At 47.6% G+C, this 20,508-nt stretch overlaps 1 long non-coding RNA gene and 1 pseudogene across 3 annotated transcripts in view; one reads left to right on the top strand and one right to left on the bottom strand.

Annotated features, from left to right (window-relative positions):
* LOC146868832 (uncharacterized) overlaps positions 1–20,238 on the bottom strand; it is a 136,612-nt gene extending 116,374 nt beyond the window's left edge. Inside the window, exons 1-2 of one of the 2 annotated variants that reach the window (XR_014965095.1) lie at positions 20,084–20,238; positions 19,057–19,376 (exon numbers count right to left, since the gene is read on the bottom strand). This is a non-coding gene — a long non-coding RNA (uncharacterized LOC146868832). The remainder of the gene's footprint in view (positions 1–19,056; positions 19,377–20,083) is intronic. The other variant, XR_014965101.1, reaches the window with a different exon arrangement.
* LOC146868831 (histo-blood group ABO system transferase-like) overlaps positions 1–20,508 on the top strand; it is a 791,676-nt pseudogene that overhangs the window by 413,746 nt on the left and 357,422 nt on the right. The gene's annotated exons all lie outside the window — the stretch shown is intronic.

The raw sequence follows: 20,508 nt of genomic DNA, 5'->3' as shown, positions 1-20,508 counted from the left end.
ACCCGGCCTGGGTAACTGCTGGTTCATACCGCATCGGTGTACACTGGCTGGACACAGGGATGGTGTCCCACTGATGTCTGTTTAGCATTGTGAGGTGCAGTGTGGCGTTCCTCAGTATTCTTCCAGGAATTGGTGCAGGCCCCCTCTGCCACTGTGATCGGTAGTGCTTTGTTCAGTGTACGTATAAAACGTTCGGCTTCGCTATTGGCCCGGGGCCACTGTGGGGTGCTGTGGTGATGTCTTATGCCGGGGATGTGAGCAGGTCCCTGAAGCCAGCCCCTTGAAACGGTAGTCTGTTGTCGGTCTTTATCTCTTGGGGGAGTCCCAATAAAGCATAAGACTTCTCCAGCACCAGGGCAACATTCGGTGAATGTTGCAATGCAATAGGTCTCACATTACTGAATCTTTGAGCTGCTATTGGTGTTGCATTATTAGCAATGACAACAGCTCAAACTTTAATAATGCGAGACCTATTGCATTGAAAATGCTTGTTCAATCAGTGTAATGAATAGCGTGCACAGAGCCCTGATGTCACACTGATTGAAAGTGAAACCAGTCAGCACCGTTAGGCACCGAGTGGTATCCCTTTCATCAATGCTCGAGCCCCGAACCAAGCGGGAGAGGTATCGCTGGAAAGGGAACAATGTCCTGTTGTACAGCGGTACCTCTCCCAAGTGGATCTCTACTTGGAGATAACAGCTGGAGGGCGATCCCCAAGCTGGGATCCACCGACTAGGCCCCAGGGATACTTATGAGGAAGGGGTGACCCCCAGAGCAAGGACAAGTCACTCATTCCCAAACAATGAGAAATCTTTTGCTCCCCAGCTGATGGGGGGCTGCTTGAGGAGGTTACCCCCAATTCCCCCTCCCCCTCCCCCCCCCCCCTCCCCGGGTGCAGCAGGGAGCTAGACCACCAGTGATTTATATTAAAAAAAGAAGGTGGGGTGGTCTTCTCTGGCATGGTGCCAGGCCACCACCCCAAAAAAGGCATCAGTCTTTCTGCACCCACCCCAGGGCAGATTGAGGGCACTACTACCCAATCGGTCCACCTAGACTCTCAGGAAAATATTATTTTAAGCGCCCAGGCATCAGTTGGTGCCTCCACCCAGTAGTGTAAGGAAACTTGAGAGCCCCCTGCAAATACATGGAGGGGGCCTCCGAGTTCTGGATCAAGTCAAGAGTTCTCAGAGCCCCATCGCTCTCAGTGGCCCACTGCCCATTCACAGTGGCAGACGGGGGCCTCCTGGAGCTCTGCCCCTCCACAGGGTTAATGTTATTCCACTGACCTCGCCCCATTATGGCACCAGCAGTCTTACTTTTTTTACCCCCATTGTGCCCCCTTGCTCGAAAATAGAGATAAAACTGTACCCAAATATGTGGGATGGCCAATTACCTGAGGCAAGAACGGACCAAACCAGGGCGAGTGCAAAGACCACGTTAACATCATATGGTCAGTGTTCATCCATTCCTTCCTGGGCAAAAGGCCCATCCACCAGAGACGTTTCAAGGCATGGGCAAAGTGGGCTTTGGCCCAAGGACCCAGCCTTTCAGGGGCCCCCCGATAGAGCCAGCTCTGTTCTGCAGAGAGCCTTGCCCTGATAGGGTGACCAACCGTCCCTAAATTTCACGGACAGTCTGTAATTTCGTCCGTCTGTCCGTTGTCCGTGAAGGTTTCTTTCACGGACGCCATATGTCCGTAATTTTACCAGCTGTTGGGTGACAGCCAATCATGTGCCTTTCTAATGCCAACCGTTTGCTGAGGAGACCAAACAAAGCAATTTAGGATTGGCTTGAAAGCCATCCGCCAATCCTAGAGCTCGCTGTTACAGGAGTGCTCTCATTGGCCCTGAATCAGGGCCAATGAGAACAGCTTTAGGGTACCCAGCCATGGCACATCTGGACGTGCAGAGCACGCTTTGAGCCTTTCCCTTTTTAAAATTTTTCAGGACCCTTACTCGACCCCTGACCTGTAGACTCAGTAAAACGCGTTCTAAAGGGACCAGGCCTGAAGGCGCCATTGGCTGGATTGGAGGCTGGGGAACTGTTAATGTCAGAATCCGAGCCTAATGCATTTTTGGAGGTTTCCTGCTGTTCTGGATATTCTTCAGGAGATCCTCATCGCACGACGCATTAAACAGATTAAATGACAGATACAATATGGTCTCTGTGCGGTGGTGTAACACGAGAGCACCGGGCCCCAGTGCAAGCAATGATAATGTCACCCCGCTGTCTGTTTGCACAGTAAAAGGCAACAGTAATTGGTGTGCAATGGACCCGGTGTCGCTGCTCCTGCTCCACCGTTGATAGCTACTGCCCTGTATCATGGTCATCGTAATGGTTTTCGGGGCCCTGTGCATGACATGTTTAGGGGCCCCCTGTTCAGAACATTTGTGAATTTTATTACCATTTTCTGAAAATTGAAGCCTACATAATGCACAAAAATACTCAACTATTAAAGTTTTAGAAACTGAATCATGCAGAAACAGCTGATATACGTCTTCCCTTGGGGCCCAACAAGCCTTAAAACTACACAGGAGAGAGGGGTACGTTGAGATAAATAGGCATAAATAATATAGAAATAGATCATCTTCCTAGGGGTGGGAGGGGGTTTTATAGCTTGGGGTCCTTGGAAGTTGTACACTTTGCCCTTGTCTTAAAACGTCTCTGCTCTGTATTTGTTTGCAAATGGCGGCAAACTTATTTTAAACAATGAGGCGTAGCTTTCGTGTAACTGTGCACCACAAAAACAGGACAAAAACGTTTTAGGTGGTTGCTGCAAAGGCTCTGGAAGAACTGTCGAACTCTAAACTATGTGCATTAGTGGCGCCCAGGGCGACAATCTTTGTTGGTGTCCTTTCCAAGACCTTCTTTATGTATTCCCTGACTACCACCCACCATGGTGCCCCCCATCTCTCCTTAGCCCCTCTCTCACATGTATTTAATTTATAGCTCATATAGCTACTCCTGTATATACACTGTACAACGAATGGCCAACAGAAGGTCGAGCCGTGCTTAGGCTCCAGGGCTTGGGATCACTTTTTAGTATATTTCCCTGCTTTAGCAGGTCTTCGGAAGCACTACTATGGCGGTTGCGTTGCTACTACCCCACCGCATACATAGAGAAGTCTGCTGTGCAACTGGCCCCCATACCTTTGCCCCAGGACTCCTTATGGCTCTCCACCTCGACTTTCACCGGTCAAGAATGAGGTAAGCATCTGAGGCGGACCTCGGAGTTTACTGAAGGCGGCCAGCAGCCTGGGCCAGGTTGCAACTTTAGTAGTCCCTCTGTCCCTTGTGACCAATTAAGGGGTCGTGTTTATTGCCCACAAGTTACTGAACTCAACCTGTCTGCTCAATTTCTGCGTTCATCGATATCCGGACAAGAAGCTCGCCATTTTAGAGTGAGGGTGAGGGGTATGTCCGTCCCATGGCCTATCCTAGAACTTACTTTAGGAACTACAACAAGGGTGAAATTCTTGATTGGCCTCTTTTGTATGCACCTCTGCAGATAAAGACTCAGCTCATAATTAATATGAAAAGGTGGGCGAGTGAGTGAAGGGATGAGTGGATGACTGGATGGATTAGTGAAATGGTGAATGGATTAATGAAAGGGTGAATGGATGGATAATAAGCAAAAGGGTGGTTGGATGAGTGAAAGGGTGGATGATGGGCGAGTGAATGGGTGGATAGATGAGTAAAAGGATGGATGAGTGATGGGGTGAATGGATGCATTCATGAGTGGATGCGTAGAAGGATGGGTGGATGGATGGAAGGAACGATGGCTAGGTGAAAGGGTCAAAGGAGAGAGAAAGGGAGGATGGATGGATGACTGAAAAGGTGAACAGGTGGAAGGATGAGTGACTGGGTGGATGGATGAATAAGTGAATGGATGGCTGGATGGGTGAAAGGGTAAATGGCTGGATGGATGGGTGGAAGACTGGATGGATGAGTGTACTGATGGATAGGGTGAAAGGATGGATGGATGTATGAGTGAAAGTGTGGATGGCGGGATGATGGAAGGAAGGATACATGATGAATAGGTTTGTAAATGGATGAATATGTTTGGATATAGATGGGATTACTTCTATACTATAGTGCGACCTCCTCTGATGTGTCTGTAAAACGTACTTTTTGCCCCGATGTTTTGTCCTGAATTTTGACCTCCTGTCCTGAATTGTTGTCCTGAATTTTGACCCTTTGTCCTGAATTTTTACACTCACCGTCCTGAATTTGCGCCCATGCCAGTTGGTCACCCTGTGCCCTGATGACATCGTATAATTCTTGAACAGATTGTTTTAAATACCATTTTTATGTGGGAGATGTATGAGAGTCCATTGCAGACATTTTGCTGAGAAATGCTGTGTTTATGTTTCATCCAACAGCCATAAAAAAAGTTTCTTTTAGAGCAAAACACGCCAGCCAATGTGAGAAATGGGAGGGTGTCACAGAGATTATTTGTAATTATAGTAGTGAGCAGCTGCTCTGTTACACATTGAAAACAAACATCACTGACACATTTGGAATTTAGGTGAGTGTGCCTGTGCACTGCCAGCGACCTGGCCAAAGAGGGCATGAAAGGGCTGAAACTGGATCATAAATTCAAAACTGATCTGAACAGGGGCCCGAAAATGTGTTTGGCCCGGGGCCCCCGAAATCCTTAAAATGCCCCTGCCATCCACACAAGAGAGGTATTCTATTTCCTGGAGGGCTGTGGAAATTGCTGGTGGTAGGAATGTTTGGATCCCAACAGATTCCGGAACAAATCCTCATAGAAATGTGAAAAAAATGCCTCATTTTACTAAAGTTTGAGGCGTGCAGGACATTCCGCGCAAGAAAATGGCTGTGGGATCCATGCAAGTTGCACCACTCTGCACCTATGTTCCTTGTAGGCTGCAGTCTTGCAGGCGGCTGTGGGATCCATGCAAGTTGCAGCACTCTGCACCTATGTTCCTTGCAGGCTGCAGTCTTGCAGGCCGTGGGATCCATGCAAGTTGCACCACTCTGCACCTATGTTCCTTGCAGGCTGCAGTCTTGCAGGCCGTGGGATCCATGCAAGTTGCAGACGGGGTGTTGAAATGCACACCATTGTACTCAAGCATTGATTCGTATCAAAATGTACTCCACTGTTTAAACTTTGTCGGCGTGCTCGCTCACTTCGCGCTCTGCCCATTTGCGCTGCAAATTAGTAGAGGACACAAGGGCACCACTTTACGGTACCCATTGAGCTGCACAACCTATTAGAATGAATCCAAAGGATCGAACTCATGATCAACTCTATTTTTCTTCAACTGTTTGTCCAATATTTATTCCATTATTTCTCTTGTGATTGCTTCAATCCGTTTTACCCATTCATTTTTCCATACTGGTTAAAGAAACGCAGGAGAATGACTGTTTCCACATGTCGCGTTTTAATTAAAATCACCCAATGCATTTCGGGAATAAATCCCTTCCTCAGGGGTTTCTGCGATACAAAAAGAATTAATTACAATCACCTACATGCATGATGTTTAAAATACAATGTATCCATGCAAGTTGCACCACTCTGCACCTATGTTCCTTGTAGGCTGCAGTCTTGCAGGCTGTGGGATCCATGCAAGTTGCAGCACTCTGCACCTATGTTCCTTGTAGGCTGCAGTCTTGCAGGCCGTGGGATCCATGCAAGTTCCACCACTCTGCACCTATGTTCCTTGTAGGCTGCAGTCTTGCAGGCTGTGGGATCCATGCAAGTTGCACCACTCTGCACCTATGTTCCTTGTAGGCTGCAGTCTTGCAGGCCGTGGGATCCATGCAAGTTGCACCACTCTGCACCTATGTTCCTTGTAGGCGGCAGTCTTGCAGGCCGTGGGATCCATGCAAGTTGCACCACTCTGCACCTATGTTCCTTGTAGGCTGCAGTCTTGCAGGCTGTGGGATCCATGCAAGTTGCACCACTCTGCACCTATGTTCCTTGTAGGCTGCAGTCTTGCAGGCTGTGGGATCCATGCAAGTTGCAGCACTCTGCACCTATGTTCCTTATAGGCTGAAGGCTTGCAGGCTGTGGGATCCGTGCAAGTTGCACCACTCTGCACCTATGTTCCTTGTAGGCTGCAGTCTTGCAGGCCGTGGGATCCATGCAAGTTGCACCACTTTGTACCTATGTTCCTTGTAGGCTGCAGTCTTGCAGGCTGTGGGATCCGTGCAAGTTGCAGCACTCTGCACCTATGTTCCTTGTAGGCTGCAGTCTTGCAGGCCGTGGGATCCATGCAAGTTGCAGCACTCTGCACCTATGTTCCTTGTAGGCTGCAGTCTTGCAGGCTGTGGGATCCATGCAAGTTGCACCACTCTGCACCTATGTTCCTTGCAGGCTGCAGTCTGGCAGGCTGTGGGATCCATGCAAGTTGCAGCACTCTGCACCTATGTTCCTTGCAGGCTGCAGTCTGGCAGGCTGTGGGATCCATGCAAGTTGCACCACTATGCACCTATGTCCCTTGCAGGCTGCAGTCTTGCAGGCTGTGGGATCCATGCAAGTTGCACCACTCTGCACCTATGTTCCTTGTAGGCTGCAGTCTTGCAGGCTGTGGGATCCATGCAAGTTGCAGCACTCTGCACCTATGTTCCTTGCAGGCTGCAGTCTTGCAGGCCGTGGGATCCATGCAAGTTGCACCACTCTGCACCTATGTTCCTTGTAGGCTGCAGTCTTGCAGGCTGTGGGATCCATGCAAGTTGCACCACTCTGCACCTATGTTCCTTGTAGGCTGCAGTCTTGCAGGCCGTGGGATCCATGCAAGTTGCACCACTCTGCACCTATGTTCCTTGTAGGCCGCAGTCTTGCAGGCCGTGGGATCCACGCAAGTTGCAGCACTCTGCACCTATGTTCCTTGTAGGCGGCAGTCTTGCAGGCCGTGGGATCCATGCAAGTTGCACCACTCTGCACCTATGTTCCTTGTAGGCTGCAGTCTTGCAGGCTGTGGGATCCATGCAAGTTGCACCACTCTGCACCTATGTTCCTTGTAGGCTGCAGTCTTGCAGGCTGTGGGATCCATGCAAGTTGCATCACTCTGCACCTATGTTCCTTGTAGGCTGAAGTCTTGCAGGCTGTGGGATCCGTGCAAGTTGCACCACTCTGCACCTATGTTCCTTGCAGGCTGCAGTCTTGCAGGCTGTGGGATCCATGCGAGTTGCACCACTCTGCACCTATGTCCCTTGCAGCCTGCAGTCTTGCAGGCTGTGGGATCCATGCAAGTTGCACCACTATGCACCTATGTCCCTTGCAGGCTGCAGTCTTGCAGGCTGTGGGATCCATGCAAGTTACACCACTCTGCACCTATGTTCCTTGTAGGCTGCAGGCTGTGGGATCCATGCAAGTTGCACCACTCTGCACCTATGTTCCTTGCAGGCTGCAGTCTTGCAGGCTGTGGGATCCATGCAAGTTGCACCACTATGCACCTATGTCCCTTGCAGGCTGCATTCTTGCAGGCTGTGGGATCCATGCAAGTTGCACCACTCTGCACCTATGTTCCTTGTAGGCTGCAGTCTTGCAGGCTGTGGGATCCATGCAAGTTGCACCACTCTGCACCTATGTTCCTTGTAGGCTGCAGTCTTGCAGGCTGTGGGATCCGTGCAAGTTGCACCATTCTGCACCTATGTTCCTTGTAGGCTGCAGTCTTGCAGGCTGTGGGATTCATGCAAGTTGCACCACTCTGCACCTATGTTCCTTGCAGGCTGCAGTCTGGCAGGCTGTGGGATCCATGCAAGTTGCAGCACTCTGCGCCTATGTTCCTTGCAGGCTGCAGTCTTGCAGGCCGTGGGATCCATGCAAGTTGCAGCACTCTGCACCTATGTTCCTTGCAGGCTGCAGTCTTGCAGGCTGTGGGATCCATGCAAGTTGCAGCACTCTGCACCTATGTTCCTTGTAGGCTGCAGTCTTGCAGGCTGTGGGATCCATGCAATTTGCAGCACTCTGCACCTATGTTCCTTGTAGGCTGCAGTCTTGCAGGCTGTGGGATCCGTGCAAGTTGCAGCACTCTGCACTTATGCTCCTTGTAGGCTGCAGTCTTGCAGGCCGTGGGATCCATGCAAGTTGCACCACTCTGCACCTATGTTCCTTGTAGGCTGCAGTCTTGCAGGCTGTGGGATCCATGCAAGTTGCACCACTCTGCACCTATGTTCCTTGCAGGCTGCAGTCTGGCAGGCTGTGGGATCCATGCAAGTTGCAGCACTCTGCACCTATGTTCCTTGCAGGCTGCAGTCTTGCAGGCCGTGGGATCCATGCAAGTTGCAGCACTCTGCACCTATGTTCCTTGCAGGCTGCAGTCTTGCAGGCTGTGGGATCCATGCAAGTTGCAGCACTCTGCACCTATGCTGCTTGCAGGCGTGAATCCTTCTTTTTAACAGCACCCAGCTCCGCTCCTCTGCAAGAGCATGCGTTCTAGCACACATGAAAAGAGATGTATTTACCCAGCCCCTGATGTTAGATGACCGCAGCCAGCTCTTTCCAACAGAAAGCATGGTGTTCTCCTTAGCACAGATTTCATTTGAATCAGAAGAAAGACATTAATTTCATTAAATGGTGATCTATATGTTGAATTTCAAGCTCTCGTTTTGTCTCAGATGACATCGGCCATCCTGTACGGTTTACCATGATATACACAAGGGCCCTCAAAGGCATAGGACCAGAGGGAAAATACACAAGAAATATCATAAAGGGCCTTCCCTTCCTCAATTTCTTTCTCAAAGGAACATATCCAGACCTCACTTTACTTATTTGTTTATATACAGCATATCACTGTCATTTATTTTTGGGTCTTTTTGTCATCATTTTCCAAAACATCATTATTTGTTATTCACAGTAGATCAGAAAAAGGACGAGGATCATTCACGCTCAGTTGACGTTAATAGTACGTGTACTGACGTCACCACGTGACCTCCATTTTTCCTGGACACAGACGCCTGCCAACGCGTGCGACGCTCAGTGATCCCTCTCGCTCGCGGAAAAACGAGCGCATGAAGATGAACAGTGATCTGGCTCGAGGCTATGCGCACGCCATGTGCGTCACTTCAGGAGTCTCCGTAACCCCAACAAAATGTTAGAAATTTACAAAAACTGGGTTTTACTTCAAACACTATTCTCTCGCTTCTTGTGAGCCAGCAATTCACCTCACAGGGCAGCAAGCAGCTCTCAGTCTCACCTCAGGTGTACACCGCGCAGTACACACTCTCCGACACACCTAAAACAGCTGAGTAGATCCCATGTAAAGGCAAGGTTTGTGAAGTCGGTTCGTCGCCAAAAGTTGTAGTAACACACAAACAATCTGAGAGTGTAATGCAGAGATGTTTATTTGTGGTACCTAACGCATCACCAGGAGGCAACTGCCAACCTGGAGAGGAACATTCTATGAGCCGAGCATGAAACATAGAATATCATGTGTTCAACCACTACCTCACAACACTTAGCAGATTACCACAACATCTACCTTTTTTCCCAACTATAACGAAAGAAAAAAAAACATAGTTGAACATCAAAATATGACATGTTAAAAAGAATTAACCAAAAGAAACTATATAAGACAGATATTGCAAAATGAAATAAAAACAATGCAATTTTCATCCATATGTAAATAACACAACAAATCTTAAGAAACACAGTAGGCTTATTGGTATCTTAATGGTTTTCTGATGACACACTTTTGGTGCATACCATTTTCAGAAGGAACCATATCCGTCCGACATATCCCTCCGACCTTAATGGAATGACTGTTCACAACTTCCACTTGTACTGGTTCTCTGAATCTGGATTGGCCTTTGGGGACATGAGAAGGTCCTTTTATGAGAACCCATTCTCTGTTCATGATAGCATTGCTGTGCCTACCTACTCCCACCATGTTTATTATCAAAATCTTGTTTTCTCTTACTTTCTTAAAACAGCCCATGCATGTGTTCACAGCCATGGCGGCCATCTTAAATATTTTTTTCTGCTTTAGTATTCCAAGATAGTTGCCGTGTAGCCTCACATATGAACATGCATGCTTGTCATCTTTTAACTTTTTTCCCTTTAAGATAAACTATTCCACGATGGCCACAGTTATGTGCATATGCAAACATGTCGGTCATTTTAGGATAAGATTTGGCTAAGCCAGCAAGTTTTACCACGGTGTCACAGTTGATACCTATTGGCTGTACCACTGCTTGTTTTATTTGTGGGTATGATTACGCTAGTGTTAGGGAGCTATGCGTGGGTGGTGATAATCCCATGAGCCTCTTAACATATGTTGCTGAGGCTCCCGCCATTTTTCAGAATGTCGCTAGAGAGCTGGGTCTATCCAAAAATAGAGGGAACCGCCCTGCCTATCAAAGCCCGTTTTGGGTCACTGCTCCTGTTTGAGTTCACAGCACTCAGCTGCTAGGATACGTAGGCTCATACTTATAGTGAGAAAACTGTACTCCCAGCCACCAAGACCTGCTCAACGTCACCCTCTTGACATGGGCCAGCAAACAGCGGTGTGCTGGGGACCGGCCTCAATACGGCATGTTGACTTGCAGTTCAGCTTTCAATGCATCATCTAGAATGTGTAAAGCTGCTGTAAATCCAGCACAATTACACTTTAACCAACCCACGCCAGCCACATGGGGATGCCAGGTTCCAACCCTCCCTAAGGCAAACCTATGATACCTTAGAAATAGGACTCTCTTATGGAAATGGGAAGTTGACCAGCCATACAGCCTATGACTTTCAGGCCTACCACCACAACGTCAGTTCAGCCATGCACGATGTTTAGGTTTGTCGTGCGGCAGAATGTGTCGCAGCGGCTCTGCAGGTGTGGGACTTAGGCATGGTTTATGTTTAATTGGTGCATTGCCTCTCTGTGATTGGTTGGGTGCCAAACCGCAGGAAGGTGTTCAGAACCCAAAGCAGCCCTGGCAATTTTGTCAGACCAGCCCCCAGGAGGTGCGCAAATGTGCAATGCTGCTTTTGGTACTGGGGGCCAATATTGCAGCACCACTGAAAAACCGTCCGCCAGTGAGAAAACCAGCCCCCACCGCTAAAAAAACGGCCCCACCCATCCAGCCTCCCGGGGAATCGCACGATGCCTGCTAGGTCCAGTCCGGCCCTGAAGGTGTGTGATCTGTGCAGCGTCAACAACCTTGCACGCTTTGTATTACTGGTATAAACACTGGAATGTGTTTTCAAGATGAGAAAATGCGTGCCTTACAGCATTTATTTTGCACTTTGTTTTACATAAATGTCTCAAAACTAATAAATCTTTGAAACTACTGGATAATGTTGAGCCCCAAGTTAGACAGTTTTTTTCCTTTGAGTGAGAATGCTGTTCTTCCATCTCTGGTGTGGGCATGTGCAATATTCCCAACTCACCCAGATGAACCGCACCGGCAGAGAGTAACCCAAGACCGGAAGCCACTGACTTTCTCTCAAGTGTATTCCTTTACCATTTACTCGGTTACAAAGTGCATGTCTTGTAACAAAGTAGTAGAGAGTAGTGTTAGAAGGTATCATGCAGTAGGATGGGAATGAAGAGCGCTCTACTGCCAGGCTCCAAGGTTCAAGCTGCAGGAAGAGGGCGGTCAGGGTTCTAGGGTCCAGTCTGTGTAGTGGTAGATCCAGTCCATGAACCGACTCTTATCATTGGTCGGTTTTGAGGACTGTTCAGAGTGTGCAATAGAATCGATGCCCTGGCTCGTGCATTTAATGAAAGAGGGACCCGCATGTACTGGTAAATTAAATACGGTTACCTGTTCCCTAGTGTTTCTTTTGCCTGTTTCAGCATGAAGGCTAAGGCCAAGAGTTGTCCTACAACAACACATTCTACCATCAACCCTCACTTAAATCTTCGAAGCACCGGTCGATATGGCTATGTTCTTCAGTGTACTGATGATGATGCACGTTGTGATCTTGAGGAAACCAATAAAGTTTGTTTAAAATCAAAAAAAAAAAAACCCTCACTTAAATTGCCTACATTGAATCATTTACCAACATATCATCAAGTTGAGTAGAGTGGAGTGAGGAATAGTAAATCTATACTTCCCATGCATGCTCACTTTTACAATATGCAGGTGGTAGACATTGGTGACTCTATATGTGCACAGGTTGAAATGATGTAACTCAGTATTATGACATACAACTGGCCAATGTTTGTAGTGCTTGGAGTTGCTGGGCTGGAGCAAGGCCCCACTGGTAGCATACACTGTCTCCGTGCACAATGCACTCTTTCACCTGGCCACAATTACCCCGAGCGTGGACACAATGCTGCGGCTGTAACCGTATGTGTCCACCTTGTATCGCCCCTGCCACTGCTCATATGCTGTGCTGTTCCTTCCTTGTAGCAGGTGCTGCATCCAGCCTGTCTTTGCCGCTACCTTGAGCTGGGTGTCCCACTTCCTTGCAGCACAGACTCCCACTTCATTGTATCGAACTTGTCCCCATCTTAGCCATGGTGCACCCTCTTTCTCTCCCTGCCCCATATTCTCCTCTAATGCAGATGCAGCTGTCTCCTCTGGGCCTCAGACATGACAGCAGTAAAGAGCTTGCCCCCTGCATGCTTCCACCTTGCACTGCGTGCTATGCCATCTTAAAGTGGCAGCTGGTGAACTTTGAAAGTGGTCAGGTGTAAATATCTTCCTTGAATCAGACCGAGCGAAGGTGCAAGACCAATTGGCCCGGGTACCTTCTCCCCTGGAGTAAATATCAGTAGATGGTGGGTTTGCAGCACGTTCTTCACATAAAATGGGTAAAGCAACAGAGATTCACAGGAACACTAATGATTTTGGGGTGCTTTAATAGGTCATGGATGACCCATCACATCAGGCCTTGGCAGCATCTCCCCAAGAATGTGCACACTTTGTAGTGGGTGAGTCGCATCCGGCATAGCTGCGCCAACTCTCTTGACCAAACACCTGCACCTCTGCACAGACCCACACTGTCACTAACACACTCACACTGACGCACAATACACACAAATTCAGCACTTCCTGCAGCTTCGCTCCCAGATGACGGCATTGATGGCGACTAAGGACCAGCCATTTACACAGATTTGCAGATCCCTTTCCACACGTCCGCAACGCTTGCAGTGAACTCACTTCAACCTCAGAAGAGAATTCAGTGGCAGTATGTGGCAGTGCACTAGTGATCTTCTAGCAGATAAGTTGCACATTGAGGTCACTGGCCTCACGAAAGGTGCTCGGGACCATTGTTGCTCTTTCGTGATTCATTTCCTGCGAAAAGAATGCCTTGGAGGAAGTTAAAATGGCTGCCATCTTCAGCCTCTGGAGACGCCACTGCTCTCTTAGGACAAGTTTAAATGGCACCTTCACTTCAAAGGACTCTTCAGTCTCAGTCGCTTCTTTCAAAGTCGGATTCTTTGTTAGAAGTTTCTCCTGAACTCCAGGGTTGTTAGTACAATGCACTACTTGATCACTTGAGTGAGTCTGTGATATTTGTACAGTTACAAGTTCAGACACTCTTTTAAAACTAGCAACATCACCCTCCCACTTTTTCCCTTTTTTCTTCAACCCTACTGAAAAAGGTGCACCTTTCCAACACAGTGCGCCCCTTGATCCAAAAAGATCTTCCAACATTGCACGGATATCTCTTAAATGTATTGAGGTTCACCCTCACCAGGTCCTATTAGTGGTTCGTCCAAACTTCCATAGATATTTCGACCTTCAATTCCCAAATTGAAGGCTGCTAAAATATTCTCACTCCTACTGTTATTAGATATGAGTCAAACCATTCCTTCCGTTTTTTTCCAGGGTAATCCATATTTTCCTGAATCAGACAAAAACACGCATTTACAATGCAATGGTCTCGGAAATATTCTAGGTAGAGCTATTGGTATGCTCATTTTTTTATGATTTTTGTATCCCTAAATAAATGGCATTGTCATTTCTATTGGCATTAGTTTATTTTTTGCATATGTGATACCTATTGCATTAGCAGAGAGAGAGTGAGGTAGTGAGATAGAGTGAGGTATTGAAATAGAGAGTGAGGTAGATAGAGAGTGAGGTAATGAAAGAGTGAGTTAGTGAGTGAGGTATTTTCAGATGTAGTGAGATAGAAACAGTGAGTGATGTTGTGAGATAGAGAAAGATTGAGGTAGTGAAAGAGAGTGAGGTAGTGAGGGATGTTGTGAGGTATTAAGATAGAAACAGAGTGATGTAGTGAAGTAGTGAGATAGAGTGAGGTAGTGAAAGAGTGAGTGTAAGTGACTTAGTGTATTTGAGAGAGAGAGTGAGGTAGTGAGGTAGAGCGAGTGAATCAGTGAGTTAGAGAGAGTGAATTTGCGAGAGAGTGATGTAGTGAAGTTTTGAGAGAGTGTGTTGTGATATAGTGAGGTAGTGAGAGTGGGATAGAAATAGATAGTGATGTAGTTATAGAAAGTGAGGTAGTGAGATAGAGAGTGAAGTTTCTAAGTAGTGTGTTAGAGTGAGAGAGTTACTGTGGTAGTGATATTGTGTTGCTGTGAGAAAGAGAGAGTTGAGTAGTGAGGTAGAGAGTGAGGTAGAGAGTTAGTGAGAGAGAGTGTAGTATAGTGAGAGATATTGAGGTAGTGAGAGAGTGATGTAGTGAAGTTTTGAGAGTGTGTTGTGATATAGTGAGGTAGTGAGAGTGAGATAGAAATAGATAGTGATGTAGTGAGAGAGTGAGGTAGTGAGATAGAGAGAGAGTGAAGTTTTTAAGTAGTGTGTTAGAGTGAGAGATTGTTACTGTGGTAGTGATATTTTGTTGCTGGAAAACACATGGCTAGTGACCACTTTACTTCTACCAGCCAGGTAGAAAATACAAATAAGCACCCGAAACCTTCTTATATATCCCAAAGGCCTGGCCAAAGCCCACAATATGGATATATTCACTGTATTGGACACAATAGGTCTGAAACAATGAAAAGGTAAAGCGGTCTTATTGGTGAGATCCAAAGTACGAAACAAGTCATCATACAAAGCAGAATTTTCAATCTGTCTCAAACACAGAGGCTTCAAAAATGTTTTCAAGAGCAGCAAACACAATAAAGGTAAACTGCAATGCAGTTGTGGAAAGAAGAGAACTATGGCAGGGGAAAATTGTGAGTCATCTTTAGTGGTAAAAATGTCAAGGGAGCACATTCATTGCGGAGATTTCGCTCTCTCACCATGGATATATATATGTGATGTTTTGGGAAAGCGCTGCAAATCTCGCCTTTCGTCCACTTCAGAGCGATGAGCAGTGGTGGATGTATGTCGTTACAACGCACACTTTTACAACGCATGCACTTACAACGCATTTTTTACAACGCAACATCCACTACAACGGCTTCCATTACATAGCATGACACTACAACGCATTTTAAAAAACTACCTTTACAACGCATTCCATTACATCGCATACTACCTTTACAACGCATACCATTACAACGTATAATTTTAAATTGCATTTAAGGAAAGTATTGGATAGTATAGGGGTAAAAATTACTATTCTAACTCCAGGGGGTGCAACAGTAGGGTAAGTGTTGGATAGTATAGGGGTAAAAATTACTATTCTAACTCCAGGGGGTGCAACAGTAGGGTAAGTGTTGGATAGTATAGGGGTAAAAATTGCTATTCTAACTCCAGGGGGTGCAACAGTAGGGTAAGTGTTGGATAGTATAGGGGTAAAAATTACTATTCTAACTCCAGGGGGTGCAACAGTAGGGTAAGTGTTGGATAGTGTAGTGTAATATCATTCGTTGTAATGGTATGCGTTGTAAAGGTAGTATGCGATGTAATGGAATGCGTTGTAAAGGTAGTTTTTAAAAATGCGTTGTAGTGTCATGCTATGTAATGGAATGCGTTGTAGTGGATGTTGCGTTGTAAAAAATGCGTTGTAAGTGTAGTGCGTTGTAAAAGTTGCGTTGTAAAGGTTGTTCCCCAGCAGTGGTACAAGGTAGGTTGGGAAGCCATGATGTAAAATGTGTTCACTGTTTTAAAGTTTGTCTAGAGTTAAGAATGGCAATACATTTTCAGCATCAAGGACGTGCTTTTTAAAACCCGCTTCGGAAGAAAAAAAAAAGTCTTCGTGCACAAGTCTCCACAGCAATATTTAAATTAGGCACAATCATATAAACATGATAAATACTGGAACTTGTAAATTGGGTTACACGATCCCGAAAACTGTTAATTTCTTATAATGACAAATTATGAATTTACCCCCATTTGCCTAACAGAATGCTTGTTAGGTGATGTGCCCCAGCATCAATTCCTTAAATTGAAGGCTGACGCTGTCTCTCAATCCCATCACATCTCGTAACCCGATCAAAAAAAAAAAAAAAAATCCCAGAACCCTGTTCAAAACCTCAACAGATGGCATAATAGTATCGACAGCACGATACAACGTCCTCTCAAAAACCATCGATGCACCCAGACCTACTATGGGACCATTTTGAGATATTCGGCGTCCCCACTTACTTAAATATGTCTAGTTACTCGCCATGCGTCAAATACTGACAGTAGGTAATGGGAGAAGCAGTCAGTATAAATGAATGATATCGTAGGAGGCTGCAGTCTGCAATAAATATGATCCGTGGTATCGGGAGCTGCGAACAACTAACAACCTATCTGTGATCAGTGTCGCCTCCGATCTCTGACATTGGTAGCCTGCCAACGTTCAGTGGATAGGTATCAATTTCTACAACCGCCGATAACACAGAGCAATATCCATGGCCGCGGAGGGCCTATGTGGGCTGGATTATCACCCCCAGCTCGGAATGTGAGCCTCGTAATCCCAATAGTCGCGGCTCCTCAGGCTGTTCACCTCGGCGTAGACCCGGGCCCTGCTCCCGGCGGCGGGGCCGGGCATGGCGGGGGCTGCTCCCCGCAGTGGCAAGAGGCAGCAGGAGCGCAGGGGCAGGCGGCCCAGTAGCGGCGCGGGGAGCAGCAAGAGGCAGCAAAGGGCCAGGCCGGGCAGGGAGGGAGAGGGGCGCCGGGGGCTTCAGGCGGTGCTGCGGAGGGAGGGACCCGGAACACAGGCTGCGAGTGGCCGGCGGCCAACGAGTCGGGAACGAGAGCGCGCCACCTGGCGGACGGGAGGAACGATTGACCATCGAGACGGGTAAAAGAAGGAGCGCCTTCCAGCCAGAAGATGTGGAAACAGCACTGTGACTGTGGCGTAGCGTCGTAAATGCAGAGGATACAGAAACTCGAAACACAGTCAGGAGAACGCCTTCAATGCAGAGGGAGCGCGAAGGGATGGTGCTACACGAGAACGTGGTTAGAAGGCTTCTGGCCGGCCTTCAAAAAAGACAAGCATTGGCAAAGCCAGTGGTGCTGACTTGCAATTTCAGTCACACTACAATCATTTAATAAACAAGCACACCACTGCTTTTCTCCGAGGCAAAGCAGAAATGCCTCGGAGAAACGCAGTGGCGTTTTCCGATTCGGGGGTGTGCCTTTTTCTCTCCTCTTGCCATTGGCTGGAGGAGAGAAAAACACGCCTGAGAAAGGGTGTGGCTAAAAAGTGGAAAGAAGAGCAGGGAACACGCCCCCGAATCTGAAAAAGACAGAGCCTATTTGGAGGGACGGCTCCCTCCTCCAATGGCTGGCCTCCATTTAGGAAGCCAGCCAATGGAGGAGAAGCAAAAAGAGAGGCGGGCTAAATAGCCACTCTAAGAATCATTAAATCTCCGGACTTCCGGTTCTGCCTTCGGCAGACCGGACGGTCCCTCGACCTAAAAACGGTGGGTGTCACATACTTGATGCTGCCATGTTTAGGAAGAAAAACTGGAAGATAAAATAAAAGTTTAAAATACCTATATAACACAGCAAATCAATAACATAAACTAATAAATTAATCCTGCCTCGTTTAGTTGTGGTTCAGTGTAGTGAATAAATGTAGATCTGGTCCAAGTAGTTTCCATGTAGGTTTATTCCATGTAAGATGTTACAGCGTAGAGCCCCCCCCAGGGGCAGCCTTCCTGCTGCTCAGCCCAGCCACCAACTGACTCACTCACTCACCAACATTCCACTCACCAACATTCCACTCACCAACATTCCACTCACCAACATTCCACTCACCAACATTCTACTCACCAACATTCTCTCATCACAGACACACTGGCTGAGCAGCAGGTATAACATTCAACAATTCTCTTTTGTGTTGAAGAAGATTTACCAATCCTTTACTGTTTGCGAAAAGTCAGTGAGCACGATCTCCTTGGCCCTTAGCCTGTCGTCCCTTTGTGTGTAAGATTCAATCATTCTCTTAAAGCCTCAGTGAAAACACTTCTTTTTCGAGATCCACTATAAGCTCCACTCTGCAGGGTCAGATTTAGGCTGCTTTTTTGGGCCGCGTGGTGGTTGATTTCGGATCTGTCCGTGCTGTTCAGATGCCCCCCTGCCTGAGTGGCCTTTTGGGAGGCAGAAGGGCCTCTCTTAACCCCGTTTCCCCTACGGGGCCGGAGGTGTTACCCCCAGTTACCCGCAGGGCCACCACATTGACATAAAAAGCTGACTTGGGCCAGGTACGGACACCTTAATGTATGCAGATTGAGCAAGGGTAGAGGGCAGAGGGCCTTAGCAGAAGTGGCCTCACTGACATCCTGGTGTGGTTCACCAGAATTAACTAATCCGTGCACAAGGAGCGCAGGCGATGTTTGCCGTGTTGGGTCCCTGGATAGGGAAATGAGCCGCGGCACACAAGATTATGGGGTTTCTGTTCTTTATTGAGTTGTATGACAGACAACGTGGAGGAGCGTGTGACAACGTCTTCCCACTCTTCCTTCTTCTTGGGGGATCGTCTCCTACGGGTTTCGGCTCTCCCTCCGACTCCCTCCGGATGGTAAGATGGGAAGACAACAAAACAAAAGGGACACACGGGTGAGATGAAGTCCGTCGGACTAGAAGGAAGAAGGACTAAGGGAGTGTGGGATCACCGGGGCTGCCACCACGTTATATTCACAAGCAGAAAATGAAGGAATACTCGTAGAGGAATGTGAGGGGAAAAAGACGGAAAAATAACAGTATCCAAAAATAACACTCACACCACCGTGACCTCCCCGACTCCCACTATCCAGTCCCTCCCCGTGGAAATGCAAAACCCAGGACTCGGTCCCGTACCTTTCCCAGCCACGCTCCTCCAGGAACGTGGCGGGGCGAATCGCGTTGCCGTAGGCCTCCTGGCTCTCCAATCTCGTCGATTCTGCTCTCCCCAGCTGCTCCACCGTCCTTCACTCTCATCTCTTCACCGCCTCTGACTCCCTCCGACACTCGCTCTCGCTCTTCTCCTCCGCTCCTTCTCCGGCTTTCGCATCTCTGTCGGCTTCCGGGTTTCCTTTACTCTACAGTCCGTTGTCTGATTGGTCTACGGATGATGGCGCCGGACCTGCCCATCCTGCCTCCTTAAAGCTCCAGTCCACATTAAAGGAGCCGTCAGTGTCCTGTGGCCGGGGTGGAAACGAAGAATCGTTAATGTCTCCACCCCGACCTTCCTCGGTAGCGACCCCGTGACAATGTTATTTTATCTCGGTGAAGTAAAAAAAAAGTGAAGTGTCAAAATATACTGGAGAGATCGTTACAGCTCAAGAGATAGCCCCGTGGGTTAATGTGCTCACTGCATGATTGTGCATAATCAAAACGCACAGGTTCCCGTCAGTTCCAGAATGCCATGGTTATAGTAATGTTAACTGTAACCGCAAGCGCCAAGCCCCATGTTCAGATGAGGGATATTCGGAGGGGTTTTGGGATCACCTTTTTTTCTGCTGGGACTTTGATATTGCATCAGAGGGGTTAAAAGGAGTGTCAATTAATGCCCCCTCTCTAGTTATCGCTTCCCCGAGTGAAACGTTTTCATGGTTTTCTGCTCGTCTTCTAATTGTGTATTTGGGAACACTGTCTGGATGTAATAACAGAAATCTCACAGCTACCCGAACACCGGTCATGCAATTTATATGTTTATATGCTTTGAACCGCACCCTTAATTATATGACCATGCCTAGTTTAGAAAGCCCCCACCCCCTCCTTATCTTCATATTACTTACAACACTGAAGCAGTGTTCTGCGAAAAGGCGCAATCCACAGGTATGGGACACTTTCTTTCTTCCCAATCCACCCCTGCCACTCAGTAAACAATGGAAACAATGTTTACCTGCACACTTGACACACTTTTCAAATCTTAGTCAACCGCTCAAAAAATACAAAATGGGCTCCATCTCTACCCCGTCTGAAAGAAAGCATTCAGTACGCTCTCCCTGCGTTGTCTTCAGTGTCAGACCATGTGAAGCGATTCGAGGAGGAAGTCGCGACTGCGCAGTCCAGCGCCCATGCGTAGTCTTTCTGCTGGCTGCTTCATTACGCGCTGCATGCATGAAGGTGCTTTCTTGCCCTCAAAGCTTCTCTGTGGTTGTAATGACTGTGCTCGACTTCTGTGCTGTGAAAGGTCCCATGTGCACAGTTAGTGCGAGCAAGAGAATGACCGTTAGATGCTCTAAATAGAGGAGGCTTCTTTGTGTTTTTACCTTAAAGCAGATTTTTTTCATTATCAAAACGATCCTACATGGTCCAAAGTTAATG

Source organism: Triturus cristatus, chromosome 1_2 (genome assembly GCF_964204655.1).
Source record: "Triturus cristatus chromosome 1_2, aTriCri1.1, whole genome shotgun sequence".
NCBI classification, from domain to species: Eukaryota; Metazoa; Chordata; class Amphibia; order Caudata; family Salamandridae; genus Triturus; species Triturus cristatus.
Note: the sequence above shows the minus strand (reverse complement) of the source record. Positions and strands in the feature narration are given on the sequence as shown.